The sequence below is a fragment of the Canis lupus genome, chromosome 16 (genome assembly GCF_003254725.2).
Source record: "Canis lupus dingo isolate Sandy chromosome 16, ASM325472v2, whole genome shotgun sequence".
In the NCBI taxonomy this organism is placed as follows: Eukaryota; Metazoa; Chordata; class Mammalia; order Carnivora; family Canidae; genus Canis; species Canis lupus.
The window spans coordinates 18,571,380-18,586,521 of record NC_064258.1 but is presented as its reverse complement, the minus strand read 5'-3'; the positions used below and the strand labels follow the sequence as shown (position 1 = coordinate 18,586,521).

The 15,142-nt window shown below is 42.2% G+C and overlaps 1 protein-coding gene and 1 long non-coding RNA gene across 10 annotated transcripts in view; both read right to left on the bottom strand.

Moving 5' to 3' along the window:
- The window catches only part of DPP6 (dipeptidyl peptidase like 6), an 829,290-nt gene that overhangs the window by 442,771 nt on the left and 371,377 nt on the right, over positions 1-15,142 (bottom strand). The gene's annotated exons all lie outside the window — the stretch shown is intronic.
- LOC112663272 (uncharacterized) overlaps positions 1-15,142 on the bottom strand; it is a 105,177-nt gene that overhangs the window by 78,974 nt on the left and 11,061 nt on the right. For 2 of the 6 annotated variants that reach the window (XR_004805783.2, XR_004805785.2), the window contains exons 2-3: positions 2,318-2,429; positions 513-877 (exon numbers count right to left, since the gene is read on the bottom strand). This is a non-coding gene — a long non-coding RNA (uncharacterized LOC112663272). Of the gene's footprint in view, positions 1-512; positions 878-2,317; positions 2,430-3,629; positions 3,782-6,258; positions 6,469-15,142 lie in introns of those variants that run through there. The other 4 variants (XR_007402823.1, XR_004805784.2, XR_003139124.3 and 1 more) reach the window with 4 other exon arrangements.

The window sequence follows — 15,142 nt, the reverse complement described above, 5'->3', positions numbered from 1 at the left end:
ATGTTCTGTTTTCTTATATCCCACGGAGCACCTCACTGAAATCCATCAACACTACAAACTACACACAAGTTATTAACATATTGATTGGTACTTTCCCACCAATACCTGTAGAATTCCAATTTAGAACACAAAACATGAAGGGCTTTCAGGAAAAAATGTCCCCTGCATTCAGGGACAGCCCACAATCTCTGAAATGCAGTGTGGCAAACAGCACGCTGATGGTTGCAGCACTAGTACACCGCACTCAGATTACGGTATCTAACTCCATTTTATTAGCCTCCTGGATTGATTTTGTATTCTTGGTCTACTACAGTAATTGTTCATTAACACGTGGAACATTTCCCACCATGGGCACCACTTGGATTGTGAGTGTCATAGTTTACGGCCTGTATCTACACATTGTTTATAGGTTAATAATGTATGTGTGTCCAACAAATCATCATAATGGTCATTTATACAACCCGTAACTGGCAACGTATTGATATTTGTTCGGTGAAATGATAAGTACTCACAATTCAGGTGTGTGGCATTGGAGATTTTTTTTTAAAGAAACACTTTCACTTGTTAGGCTGAATCAGTAGTGTACGAAGTAAAAGCAGCGTGGGTCTCACATCCTGCATTTACTGGCAAAAACCATAACAGAAGCCTTATAATGAACACTGTCCCACCCCCCTGCTTTTTACTAATGCAATTAATGTGGCGATTTCAAATAGCCAGTGCAGGAAATGTCTGCTTATCTCCACCAGCAACTCCTTCAGGTGGTTTCTCTGCCTTCGTTTATGCAACGTAGATTCGTGCACACTTTCTGTGGTTAAGCATTGAAAACAATGAAGTAATCACTTCAATCTCAAGAATAGGATGCTCTGGTGTATGAAACCTAAAAGTAACAGATACAAGTTTAAGGAAACACTTTGAGGCAGAAATAAGCTTGGGCAGGAGGGAAAGACTGTATAATTACATCTGTGCTTCCGCAGAACATGGCTAGCCGTAAGAGCTGTCCCAGTGGACACTCCCTGAGCCCCTGCCATCTTCCCAACCAGACTCTAGCCAGTGTCTGAGCTGGGGCTGCAGGTGTGGACAGAACCCAAAGCCTCTAACTTTTCCATTGCAGGCGTGGATGAGAGTTCTATACTTCAGACAGCAGATACAAGATTTCAGTGTGGGACCCTGGGGCCCAAATTATTACTGGTAACATCTTCCAAAAAGTACACACCTTCCAAAGAGCTGCAGAAGGGGCACCACCATGTCCAATGGACCTTTGCAGGAGCCCCTAAATCTCACCTCCCCAGCATTTTCTGGTCAAGGGGCAGAGAATGATCCACACCTGTCTCCATGAGGCTCCTTCTCTCTCCTGCTCCCCATAATGCACACACCTGTTCCCCAGGTTTTTACCTAATTATTTAACTTAATGAAACTTCATTCCTTCCTCCTCCCACATGCCCTGACTTGCTTTCTTCTGGACGGCTTCCCATGCTCCTGGGCCAGCTGGATAAGCTACCCCTCACTGCACTCAGGGGCCGGCAGGGCAGTCAGCCTGGTGAGCCAACTGCAGAACAGGTGCAGGTGGGAGGGCGTGGGGCTGGGAGTACTGGGGCAGCTCCATAGGTGCTCCCTGGGGCTCGAGGAGAGCGGAGTCAGTCTCTGGGGAGGGTCCACAGGCATTGAGTTCAGACACATCTTCAACAGTACTGGAGACGGATTCTGATGGATCATGTCCTCCACCCACATAGCCAGTAGCAAATTCTTTTTTTTTTTTTTTCCTCAAGATATCAACTTACTTCCTTAGATCTTCAGTCTTCAAAATAAGGAAAATATCTGCCCTAGTCTGCTTTGCAAAATGGCCTTGGAGTTATTCTATTCCCCCAATGAGCAATTCTATTTTCATTTGACAGCAGTTAAAAAGTACGGGGGCATGTGACCCGATCCATCCCAGGCTCCAGTGAGAACCCAGAAAAAACATCCGAGGAATGTCCGAACAACCCCTGCCTGCCTCTTCCCTATTTTCCACTGCTCCACGTATCCCACAGAATCGTGCAGAAGGCCAGTCTTGGTCTGAGTGTGCCGTGGGGCAGAGTGCACGTTGGCAGGTTGTAAAATCCTATCTGCAAATGTCCTATCCAGGTTTATAATCCCAGAAACAGGAGCAGTCTTTGGAAAAAGGCAAAGCATCCAGTAAAAAGTCTCTGCGACTTTGTGAAATAAATGTGGGCGTCACTGTCCCCTCCCCCATTTCAAAACTAATATGAGTTTCTGTACAGCATCTGCAAAGGTGTGAAAGACACCACGGGAGAAATTAGACAAAAACCATTTATATTACCTCTTAGAGACAAAGACTGGTAAAAACAGATCTCTCTCTCCAGCCTTTTTTCTATGTGCTGTGTGTCATGTGGCTTCAGCTACCTGAACATTGGATGAGGCCATCTTCTCATCTAAGATTTAATTGAAAAAAAAAAAAGATTTTATTTATTTGAGAGAGAGCAAGAAGGAGAGAAAGCACAAGCAAAAGTAGGGGGGTGGGGCAGAGGGAGAAGCAAACTCCTTGTTGAGCAGGGAGCCCAATGTGGGACTCGATCCCAGCGCCCTGGGATCATGACCTGAGCTGAAGGCAGATGCTTCACTGACTGAGCCACCCAGGCACCCCGCTAAGATTTAAAATGAAGCTGCCCAACACCTGAGTGTGGTCTAATATACTTTGTTATTTCCTTAGTTTGCCAGGGTCACTGCTGGCTGAGTGCTCCATATCCCCAGGATCCCTTCAGCCATATGCGCCTGCTGCCCTCAAATGTATGGCACAATGCCACCCCTTTCCTTATGTTCTTTCCACATAGAAATGACGTGATGGTGAAACTTCTGGCACATGTGTGATTATTTCTTAAGCTTAAGATAACTAGAAATGGAATTCTGATCAATGGCATCTCAATGTTCACCTCGTCCATAAGAAATCTATTTGTGCATCACTGGCTCCCTATCGATGTTATTGGGCTTCTTTGAAGATACGGAGTCCCCTCCACAAAGCCCACTGCTAACGTTCTAGAGCATGTGCTGCCACAGGCATACAGAGGCTACGTCTCAGGTGAGGAATATTTCACTCCAGGCTCCAAGAAGGTAGGTTAGCTAATTAGCAACTGCAGAAATGAAATGACAGGGCCCCTGAACATAAAGCTCAGAATGAGAGAACCAAACACAACCATTTAACATTCTTTGGGGGCTTCCAAATGATGGGGGAAAAGACCAAGTGAAATAGCATGGATACAATCTTCGTTGCTGTTGTGAAGTAACACAGATCTGGATTTGCATCTAGGCTTATTTTGACAGTATTCTGAATTATCTGTAAATGACTTTAATAGGCATTTCTCCATTTTTCATTCATCTTTTTAAAATAAATTAAATTCAATTAACCAACATACAGTATATCATTAGTTTCAGATGTAGAGTTCAGTAATTCATCAGTTGCATATAACACCCAGTGCTCATCCCATCACGGGCCCTCCCTTCATGCCCATCACCCAGTTACCTCATCCCCTCACCCTTCTCCTCCAGTGACCCTTAGTGTGTTTCTTAGAGTTTAGAGTTAAGACTCTTAGGCGGGCTATTCACCTTTAACCCAAGTCTGTCTCTCAGTGACTCACCTAAACCCAACGTCCACTTAAACTCAGTATGCCTCACTTTCCTCACGTGTGATGCTGCCATCTGGACTCAGGCGTGTCTGCTCCAGCGTCACAATGATAGGAACAGGTAACAGCTACTATTATGGGCACTGACATCACTATCCTATTATGTCTGCTTCCCACTCTCCCCTCTTGAAACTTCCCATACTGGAGGGTATGGCACGGGGGAACATCCCTGGAAGATGCAGGAGAATTTCTAGGGTTCAGGGAAAGTGATGGCTCAAAAGAGAATCTTTGATAAAGGCTTCCTCTCTTTCAGTTACTCCCTTTTGAAACAAGTAACAAAACACAATTCTATGCAAACTCAGTTGGTCCATATTTAAGATCCTCTCTCAAGATGAAGTGTTGGTAATAGTCCCATGACCAGAATATTTTAAACTAACACAGCACATAATAGATTGGCAAAGCTGAAAATTGCTCCACCTTGCTGAAACTACTATGTATTTCTCCTGTTACATTAGAAAAACAATTTGGGAACGTATTATGGAAACAGTCTACAAAAATTGGATTTCTAACTACAACAGAGGATGCTGAAGTATTTAGTTACATCCTCTTCTGTTTTGCAACAGTTTGTCCACAAGAGTGAGCGTATTTATAAAAAAAAAAAAGGCTTTGTAGAAATCATTACAAAATATGATGTAGATCCGATGATCGACCTTAACAATTACAACAACATAAAGTCAGATGTTGAGTAAATGGCCAAATGGCAGATTGAGTGTTGTTTCTGATCCTAAATTTTTGAGTTTAATGAGGAAGCTTTGTCTCACTGAATCCAATTTTCACAATGATCTAAAACATTCCTCGTATCTGTGGTGCGTGTTATAATCAAGAAAAACCTACCCGTTTCACCAATATTCTCTATAGCAGGCAACATATGTGCTGTAGAGATGAACCAACTTTCTCCCATTGGGGGGCAGCCAGTATCTTAAGAGTTGTCAGAGAGATAAAAATCAATGCTCTACACCATCTAAATGCAGCATGGGACTTCAGCTTTCAGACTATATAAAGCATTAATCTATACTACCAGCTGCTCATGATTTAAGCACTCAAATTTTAGAAGGGAAACTGTCACTACGTTGCTCATACTGACAAGACCAGTCTAGAGGTCTTTAAAGTTGAGAGCATTTTCCAGGAATTGATAGAAAATAAACGTGTTTGTCTCTCACATTAAAGACTGCCTAGAAATCAAACATTGAAGTCCAACACCACTAAACTGAGAAAAAAAACAACTGAGAAATATGTATATTTCTTCACAGAGTCAGACATGTCATCTCTCTCTCCAAACTGGATTACATCGCATAAGATAGATTTCCCTCAAAGACACTAGAAAAATAAAGAAAAGCAAATAGGCTTCAAGCAGAACTATTAAAACAGCCAAAGGGGAACATGTGCAATCATTACGAGGGGGCATGGCGCTCTCCTCTCTAATGAGACAGGGCTTGGCTGCAGCTGCATCCATCATCAGCTTTCTGGAGTCAGGCGTCTCCTCCTGCAGAATCAGGCCAGCTGTTCCAGCGATGCGCCACCAGCCTCCGGCCACTGGCCACCACTGCCAGTGCCCGAGACCAGATAAGCATCTCACTGCCAAGGCCAAAGTGGCCACTGTTTCCCATTATGGAGCTGCCAACACGCTGCCACAGATACTGGGAGAGCACCGTGAGTGGGAAAGGGCCAAACACACAACCCTGAGAATGTGTTTGAGAGAAACCAATTATTCAGAGGACTTGACAGTGGAAGACTTCATTTTGCTTCTCTCTGGAAAAAACAGAATCCCAAAATGTCTGCATGCTCCCTCAGCGTGCATCTGTGAGTAAGACACCTGCACCTCTAGATTTTTCAGATTTGGCTGGTCCTATAGCTTCAAACCCTCCAAGGCTCCTGTCTGAACGTGGACAACATACCCACAGAGCACACAATGTGTGTGCACACATGTAAAGGGTCATCTGTGGGCCGGCACAGGGGAGCGGGTCAGCAATGCAGAATCTCAGGACCCCCACTGAATCAGAGTCTACATTTTGACAAAACCCACCAGGTGATTCGTACACACTTACAAACTTTGAAGAGCACTAGGTTAAGGCCTAACAAAGAACATTATTATTATTTATTTATTATTTATTATTACTTTTCTCTACGATTTTATTTAAATTCAAATGAGTTACCATGTAGTGTAGTATTACTGTTAGGAGTAGAATCCAGTGATTCATCACTTACATATAACACCCAGGGCTCATCACAACAAGTGCCCTTAATGCCCATCGGCCTTTTAAGAACACGTTTGATCCCTTCATCACTTACTTTTCATGATCCTTGAAAACAGACCCCATCATACAAATGTGGAAATATGAAAGGTAGAATATGTTTAGCCCATTCCCAAATAAACATATGTGCAAGCACGGGTATTTAATATGTACACCACCACAACAAAAAAATCCTGGATTTTGCTGGGCACATGTATAATAACCCTATTTGGGAAATATCAGAGAGTATGCTTTTATGGACCTTCAGAAAAAGTAGCTCTATTCTTCAGTGGGCTATTAATTTCGCCGTAGAGCTCTATATTTAACCGTGCCTGCTGAGTTAACAATCATACCGCGTGTGATACTCTGTCCATCTTGAGAAATGAGAGGAACAAAACATTCTGGATGTGCTATGATTGGTAGAGCTCATGAGAGTGGCATATTGATGGCCATTCCCCACTGGGGATATCTCCAAAGCTGGATCCTTCCCATCCAATGGCAACTCCCTCCGGTTTTGTTTCTTGTAGAATTGGCTTCCCTACAGATTATTGTGACCATCCTGGATGAACAGAGAATTGAAGGGCCGGAGAGGTTCATTTACAAAGGTGAGTTCTTTCTTTCTTTCTACACACACACACACACACACATGCATGCACACATCTTTCTTCTCCTGGTCTACCAGTTATCCATCTGCCTATTATTAGTAGAGCTCAAGTGGGATCCTTCAGGGCTTGGCAGAGACCTTTTGTAGCTTGCCAGCAGGTAGGTCCTGGAAAAAAATAAATCTTGTATTCTTCTCACAAAATTCACACAGCCCCTATGTGTCGAGCACTTCCAATTGAGGTAATGATATATGAATGAATCGCCAAAATCATACCTCTGCCTGCCAGCTCCTAATACCATTCAGTCTTTATACAGGCTTCACAGAAAGCCATTTATCTTTGGGGCCTAAGATTCCTGAAAGGGAAGGGAATAATGCAGCTACAATGCAGGCACTCAGAGTATAAGATTGTTATGTGAGCTGGAGGAGATGGGCCACCATTAGCATTAAGGCAATCTGCTCAACTTCTTGGGGATCGCCAAGAATCCTTAGTTAAAAACTACTCACTGCCAAAGACATTGCCAAGAATGTTTTCATGGTCTTTAAAGAAGGCTACGACAGTGAACGCAGAAGGCACCAAGTGGACCGAAGCTAATAATTACTGAGGCTACAACAGGGAGGGACTCATAGAGCTCTCCCAGCCCTGCCTCACGCTTCAGGTCATGATTCTCATTTTCAAGGAGGAGATTGATGGCCTAAATGGTAGATTGATTTGTCCAAGGTCACACAGCACATTAAGGCAGAACAACAGCTAACAGGTGAACGGTGTGGGGTAGCTTTTTACCTAAGCCATCTGCTAGCTCACCTCCCCGTGGATGGAAAGCATATACACGTATACATGTGTACATATCTACATTATATTGATATTTCCCTATATACATGTCTCCTAAAATTTCAGAGAATTCAGAGCTTTCTGCTTTCTCACAGCACTATGAATTTGTACACATTTCACCATTGCTAAAAATTCCTTCCTTATTTTTGCTAATTTCTGATATGTGGAATTGACTCAGCTCATTCATCAAGATTCAGATATCGGTTCTTTGTCAAAATTTCCCCGATGCTCCCCACCCCACGGGGAAGTCATGCTCTTTTGTCTGTGCTCCTGAAGGACCTTGTTCTGACTTGTAACATGAATCCCTCTCTGATGGCGTGATGTGTTTACCTACCCCTTGCCATTCCCTATCACTCTAGGCTGTGAGGGCCTGGCAGTTGTTAATTCATCTTTTTCTTGCCCCCACCTGATATCACTGTCTAGAACCGTACCACACGGTACCACAGCCATGAGTTATACAGGACTATTTCAATTAAGGAGAGCTACATAAAATTAAAAATTCTATTTCTCAGTCACATTAGCCACATTGAAGAACCCACAGCAACATGCACCTGTAGCTACTGCACTGAGCACCGCAGGTACAGAATAATTTTACCATCGCACTAAGTTCCATTGGACCATGCTGATCTAGAAAATACTATAATTGATGCACAGTGCAGATGTGCTGAAATCAGGAATAAAACAAATGTCTATACCAAAGCTTTAATGGGGAACATTTTCGCAAACTCAGATACAAAGCATCCCTGTCCTACCATCTAGACTTCTCTAAGACATACCTAAAATTAAAACCAGTGGTTTAGACTTCTTGTTCAAAATTATTATAGGGAAAAAATTATAACAAGTGTCAGAGAGAAGCAAGAGCTTATGTGCAGGGTTGTACACATGGAAAAATACTTTTTTCAGTGTTTCTAACCCTGTGCAATGCTGGCTGTGCTACCACACAGAGTTAGATAAACTTCTTGATTAGAATTAGGAAGAAATAATCTTTTTTAATCGATTTTATTTATTTACTCAGAGAGAGAGAGAGAGAGGCAGAGGGAGAAGCAGGCTCCACGCAGGGAGCCCAACGTGGGATTCGATCCTGGGTCTCCAGGATCACATCCTGGGCTGCAGGCGGCGCTAAACCACTGCACCACCAGGGCTGCCAGGAAGAAATAATCTAACGGATGATTCCAGACCTTATCAACGTTCACAATGTGACAACCTCCTTCCTGAGATGTTGGATGAGGCCTGGTCCACTTTGGGTCCACTTTGGGTCTCTGCCACACTGTGACAACAGGGTCCTCTTTGGCCCTCTAGGAAACACAGTTGGTGTCAGGGAGACAGTGGGTGTGTGAGAAATCAAGTTCCTACCACTAATTAGCATACATACTCAGCAGTGAAGTAAACCTTTTATTTCTTTATTTTTTAATTTTTAAGAAAGATTTTACTTATTTATTCATGAGAGACACAGAGAGGAAGGAAGAGACATAGGCAGAGGGAGAAGCAGGCTCTCTGTAGGGAGCCCGATGCAGGATTCAATCCCAGGACCCCGGGATCACACCCCAAGCCAAAGGCAAATGCTCAACCACTGACCCATCCAGGCCCCCCTAAACCTTTTATTTCTATGGGCTTGACTTTTCCCATTTCAAATGAACTTCATGGTTACTAAAGCTTCCTTCTACTTAACACTTGATACTAACTGGAAGTCAGTAGGATTACCAAGGCTTCCCTTGCTATGTTAGACCATTCAGGCAGATCCATAAGGAGCACCTGCAAGGCCACAAATCCATGCCGTCATTGTTTCTTTCCCTGCTTCTTCCCTCATTCCACTTCACTTTACATGCATATCATCCATTGCATTCATTTTCAAAAACCACTGCTGTGAGTGCTCCACCAATAGAGCAGAAATCTCCTCTGTGCTCTCCACTGCCATGAATGTTTACTTCTCCTGTTCTAGGATGTAACACGATGATGATGCCAAGGCCCTGCTCTTATGAGCTCTTCTATCGTGCTGTTCCTGTCTCTCATGCCCTCATCTGGACTCCATGGCCCTCAGGGACTGTCTCACATGCCCCATTAGCGGCGCCCGCTCCCACAGATCGCCTTCCAACCCTGACTGCACATCACACTCTGAGTGAGAGCAGAGGAGCACAGCTATCTGAAGAAACAATGTGCCCCTTCCTTTTAATCTCTGGCGATTGGTGCTCTACAGTTCTGAGACCATGACTGTCCCCACCTCCCCAGCTCATGGGCCTAGGCAAGACTATCCCAGCCAACATGAATAATAACCACCTCCATCAGAGGGATCCCAGGGAACAAACCCAAACAGAACTTCTGCTTTCAAAGTATTAGAGCATCAGGTATTACTCACAGTAACACATAACTCCACTGAAGGCAGAACAGAAATGGAATAGTCTTGACAAATGAGATTTCTTTTACAAATTATCATGAGGCCTATCATTTATGTTCCTTCTTTGTTGTTCTGGCAAACCAAATCACGTATCCAGCGTAACTGGCCACAGTTAGGGGACACACTCATCACAGAAGAAAAGAGATGCATACAGTTCGTGCCCTATTATTTCTCTCCCTTTTTCTGTCCCCCTCATACAGGCTAGATGTTAGCACAGGCAACAATGTATTTGAGTTCTGAATTCCAGTTTTGCCTTGGAAATAAAACTTCATAACACCTGAGCAATGTTTAGTTCTTTTTCCTCCAAGAAATAAGGCCAGACACCACCCCTCAAATAAAAACAGATATTGACACAGATATGAGATTGTGGTTTTCAGGAAAAGGGAAGCTTGAAGTTAATTTTACCCAAATCTTCATTCATAGTCTCTTGCTATTTTAAGACGCTAATTCATCATCAATATATGTGTTGACCCTACAGTTTATTGCCCAAATCAGGACACTGTTGAGAGTAAAAGGAAGCGCTATTAAAGCTGAAGTGAGGGCAATCGGCAGGAAGCAGGACAGTCCATCTTAAGCAATTTGGGATATACAGTTGTCTTACCTATAAAGCACTTTTTAAAAAAGCCTAGAACCTGCTTTTTATCCTCATAATTCAAAACTAGTTCATTTTTCTATTTTCTCCTAAAACTCATTCCAAATTTCTGCTCTTAATTCTCTCTGCTGCCCAGATGCCTAAAACTTTCTTCCTCAGGAGCATCTATCTTCATACAGATCCCAACGATGATCTTCAGTAAACAGACCCCAGGCAAAACATCAGGATGGAACCAAAGAAGCCCAGATCCCTGTATTCTCTCTCTAAAAGTACCATGAATGTCTTAGGAGCAGGAACTCTGACACACGTGCTTTTCTGCATCCTTAGCTATGCCTCCCCTCCTGGGGCTCACTGGATACCATGTGCAGAGCAAAGGGACCAAATGCATCTCTTTCTTCATTCCTTCCTTATGGAAATCAAGGGAGTATTTTGTTGGTCATATATCTTGTAGAAAAATATATGAATGAGTGCTGAACAGCTAAGTGTAAAGAAAATTGTGATGGGAAAACAAAGTGGTATTACTTCTATGCAACATCTGCACACATTATATGACGATGATTATAGTAGCTGACAAATGCTATAAAGTGTTTCTACATTTACAGGTCAAAGTCAACAATAAAATATGTCAGAATTATACATTCTTTATAAACATGTAACACGGAGCAATTGTGAGCCTTTTGGATTCTAGATGAAGTCTCTTATAATGATAAGAGATCCCAATTAATCCACTGGTATTAGGCAGAGTTCTCAATCTTTTACATCATGTTTTTGGGGTCATAGGTTGAAGTTCATCATAATCATACCTCCATCTTAGCTTCATCAAAATATAGATTTTGAGCTCTGACGTTTATCCTTCAGGCATCATGTCAGAATATGAAAGAGTGTCTCACATGAATTAGGAGCCACCAAAGATATGACCACATCGTGTTTCTGGATAGGGACTAAGGCCACACAAAGGTGGCATCACCGTGGACAGAGCCCAAGGCATGAATGCCCAGATGCCTGTGGCACAGGGTCACACACATTGTGATGAGCTGCACGGGGTATAATTCAGTTTGTTTTATTCCCTACAGTTACTTCATTATATATATTTGGAGAGTTAATTGATCAATTTTTGCCTGATCTCAAGGATATGAGATAGTGAGGTTTTATTTTTCCTTGAAGCATGGAGGTAAGGTCATCCATATCTGAGATAGCCTTCACCAATGAAGCATAGGCTTAGCAGCCTTTATGTATGAAAAATAACTTGAAATCCGTTTTTTTCAATAAACGTGTCAGGTTTAAGGTTCAATTAAAATGATGCATGCTGGTTATTTGGCAGTCCCTGACAATAAAAGCTCCACATAGGTAAGATATTCAGGTAACAGAGAGAGAGAATTTATATTTGTTATTCCAATACATGAAAAGTATGCCCTTGGCTCAAACATTTAGGGACGTGTGTATGACAGAAAATTTAAGTGTCTTTCTTCTGATTATTAATAATATTTGTTGAATAATGACAGTCTTGGTGCAGTTCTCAACGAATCATGAAAACATCATTCCAATCTTTAGTTTATAAATGAAAATAGAGCAAACAGGACCAACCAACGCTCTTTCTGAATCATTAGAGTAAATGCCTAATTAAGAAATATTGCTCTCTCTCTTTGGAAATGAAATTTCCATGACAGAAGAAATTTCCATCTAGCTACCCTCTTGTTGATTTTGAAAGTGATTCCTAGGGCAGTGTATAAAGAGATCAGCTGAAACCATGAATAATGAGAACCATGTTTGTATCAGAAATAAAGTTATAAAGCAAGTCCTAGAGGGAATGTTGGGCAGTGGGGGCTCAAGACTATCAAGACCAAGCCTGAATCTTCTGGGGAGAAAAATATTTTTTTGTTGTCGTAAAGAGGTTCCCTGATTAACATTATGTACTATAGAGGCTCTAGGTCCCTCCTAAGCAAAACGGCTGGTGATGCAGTGGCCACGGGGCAAGGAGACCACATCTGAGCCCTGACTCTGCCAACTTGCCAGCTTGGTGGTCCCGGTGCACATTCCATTACTGAGCTTCCATTTCTTCATCGGAAAATGAAAATGAGAAATCCCACCCCCAGAGTTTAGAGGACCAAATAAATGCCTGCCTGTGAGACTACCCATAAAGTTTCATGCAATATTAGTTAGCATGATGTCTCTACAACCTGTTAAAATTCAGAACATCCATAAAAGACACAACCCCATGCCTGCATGGAAAAAATACCCATTTGGCCGGATAATACTCACAAAGCTGACACAGAGTATGGCAGCCTGGGGTACTTAGATGTGAATGTGACTGAATACAAGGGAGATGAAGGGGTTATGTTTGGTAGGACTGGTAAGAGAAGATCATACACTGGGCTATCTCAAGCTTAGTTTTGATACAGACCAAGGAGAAGTAAAGCAAAAAGGCAAACAGAAATACAGCCATTATTAAGCTGTGTTTATACTAAAGGAATGAAAAAGAAAAAAACAATTCATTAGCCAACCCAACTTTCAGAAGTTATTTGAAACATAGTTAAACCAAGCAATGAGGGATTGGATCATTAAGGCCAGGAATAGATATATTCCCAGGAAACATGCTATATAAGTGGAAGGTAATGATGAATGTGAACTATTAAGCAAGAGTTACTATAGTAAGTGTAATTTAATTAATCTGTAGGATATCTCCAAATATAAAAGAGAATATTTCATTTCTCCCATGGAACCCCACCCACTTGATCCTCCTTTAAAGCTCTGTCCCAACTGCAGAAATGGCACATTGTACTTAGTTTGTGTCCTCAATCCTCCTAACTAAATGGAAAATATGAATATATATGTTTGTGTACTTGTCATACTACAGGTTTTTGTAAAGTTTTCACCTATAATTATCTCATTTTTACCTCTCAACTATCACTCATACCCAACCCTGTAGATCTTTGGTGTAATTAAATCAAATTGCTTTCATCTATTAAATACTTTAACAAGCTGCAATCAAACTATTACAAACTCATGGGTGTCACCTGAAAAGGAGACTTACAATGACTATGGAAATTATCCTGGAATTAATGTCAGCATGCCCAACCCTCCTCCCAATGGCCTACCACTCACAGGAAAAGAGCAGAGCTAACACGGCAATCTGTAAACATGGCAAGCTCAAACTGTTCAGAGACAAGTGTAATATTCTTGGAGTTCTCCCGTCAAGAAAGATGATTCCATCCACTTATACGAGAGATGGCAAATGGGTCAATAAAACTTCACGGTTGGGGGACCAAAAGCAGCAAGTGCTCGATAGAAGTTAGTTGATGATGAAAATAGACATGTACCTTCTGTGTAGAGCTTGACAAAATCATCCGTCACCAAGATCAGAGCCTGCCCCAAACACGGGCCAAATGCCAAATGGCAGCTGGATGCCGTACACGTGCAATCAACCAAGCAAACGCTCTTTATGTGCAGCCTTCATTTCCTACAGCCTTTGGTGCCAAAATAGCTTCCTTCCTTCCTTTCCTTTTTAATACAAACTACAGAATTTTAGCTTTAGGCTAACTGCGCCACTTTTAAGAACTACACCTAAATGCTGGAACAGACTTTGACGTTAGGGCCATCTTGGAAAAGTGAATGTTGGAAAGGAAACAATATTCTTACAGTTTATTGTCAGACTTATAATAGTCCTTTATACTTCAACTACTTTATAAACTTTTTCAAGATGTGTACAGAATGGCATTTTATTTGGTTTTGAATTTCTTCATTTTTCCCAAACAGGGCTAATGGGCCCATTTTTCTCTGCAAGCAGGCCAGCTTCCACAGTGAACTATAAACCAGGAGGGATCACAGTACTACCATCTCAGTTGCTACTGTACTAGAGTTTATAATGAAATTTTGCACACATCATCGGTTTTGATTTTTGGCATCACTTTTGAAACCAGGTGGGTAACTTCACAGTCGTGTGTCGCAAGTATATACATTGGAAGTAGGCACCACTAGCTAATGCAAGCGTGCTTTATGTTTCTAACATCTTAAAGACTACAGCTATACTGTTTACTGCCTACAAAACCCGTCTCAGGATTTGACGCTTTTCTCTTCAGGATGAAATCCAATAAATGCCGCTATCTTCCCAAGTATGCCTGGAATTAAGAAGTTTCTTAGAGTTAGGAAATTTTCTGATCTAATCTGGACTATTCTAGTTTCATGGATCTGCTCTAATTCCCCTACTTAGGCCCTGAAAGTAGTGGCTGCATACTGCTTGGCATCATCATTATTGTGTTAACATAGCTGAGAAATGAATTGTTAAGCATGGTTCTCTTCATGGCACAGAATATCACCAGGCACAAAGTTTCAGATCAAATGAAAACTGTCTTGCTTCTGTTGTCGACTCTTCTGCTCATATAGTTTGCCTGCTAAAGTGTCAAAGCATGATGAGGTTAGAAATGAAGACTTAGATTGTGCTTATGATGCCCAAGGCAGTGAGGGGAAGCCAAGCTATTCTGCTTCTCCTCATTCAAAAGCTTTACCTTCTATAATCACAAACATGCATAGCATCATAACACAGGATGAACATCTGAAGCCCCACTGGTTACGTTTTATAATTCAGAATGTGGACTTATAGTACCGCTGCCCCCAAATCAGGTGACTGGTCTACAGATGGACTTGTGACTTAGGCAGGCCAGGCAGAGTCCTTCTATGGGCTTTTCCTGGCTACAGATGGCAGGGACCGAGCTAGGGGGTATGGATGTGGAAGCTGCTGGCAGCTGGCTTCTCCACAGGAAGGAAAAGAGGGCCTATGGAAGAAGATTGCAGTCCTCCCTGAGGCTGGATCTCTCAGCCCTCTA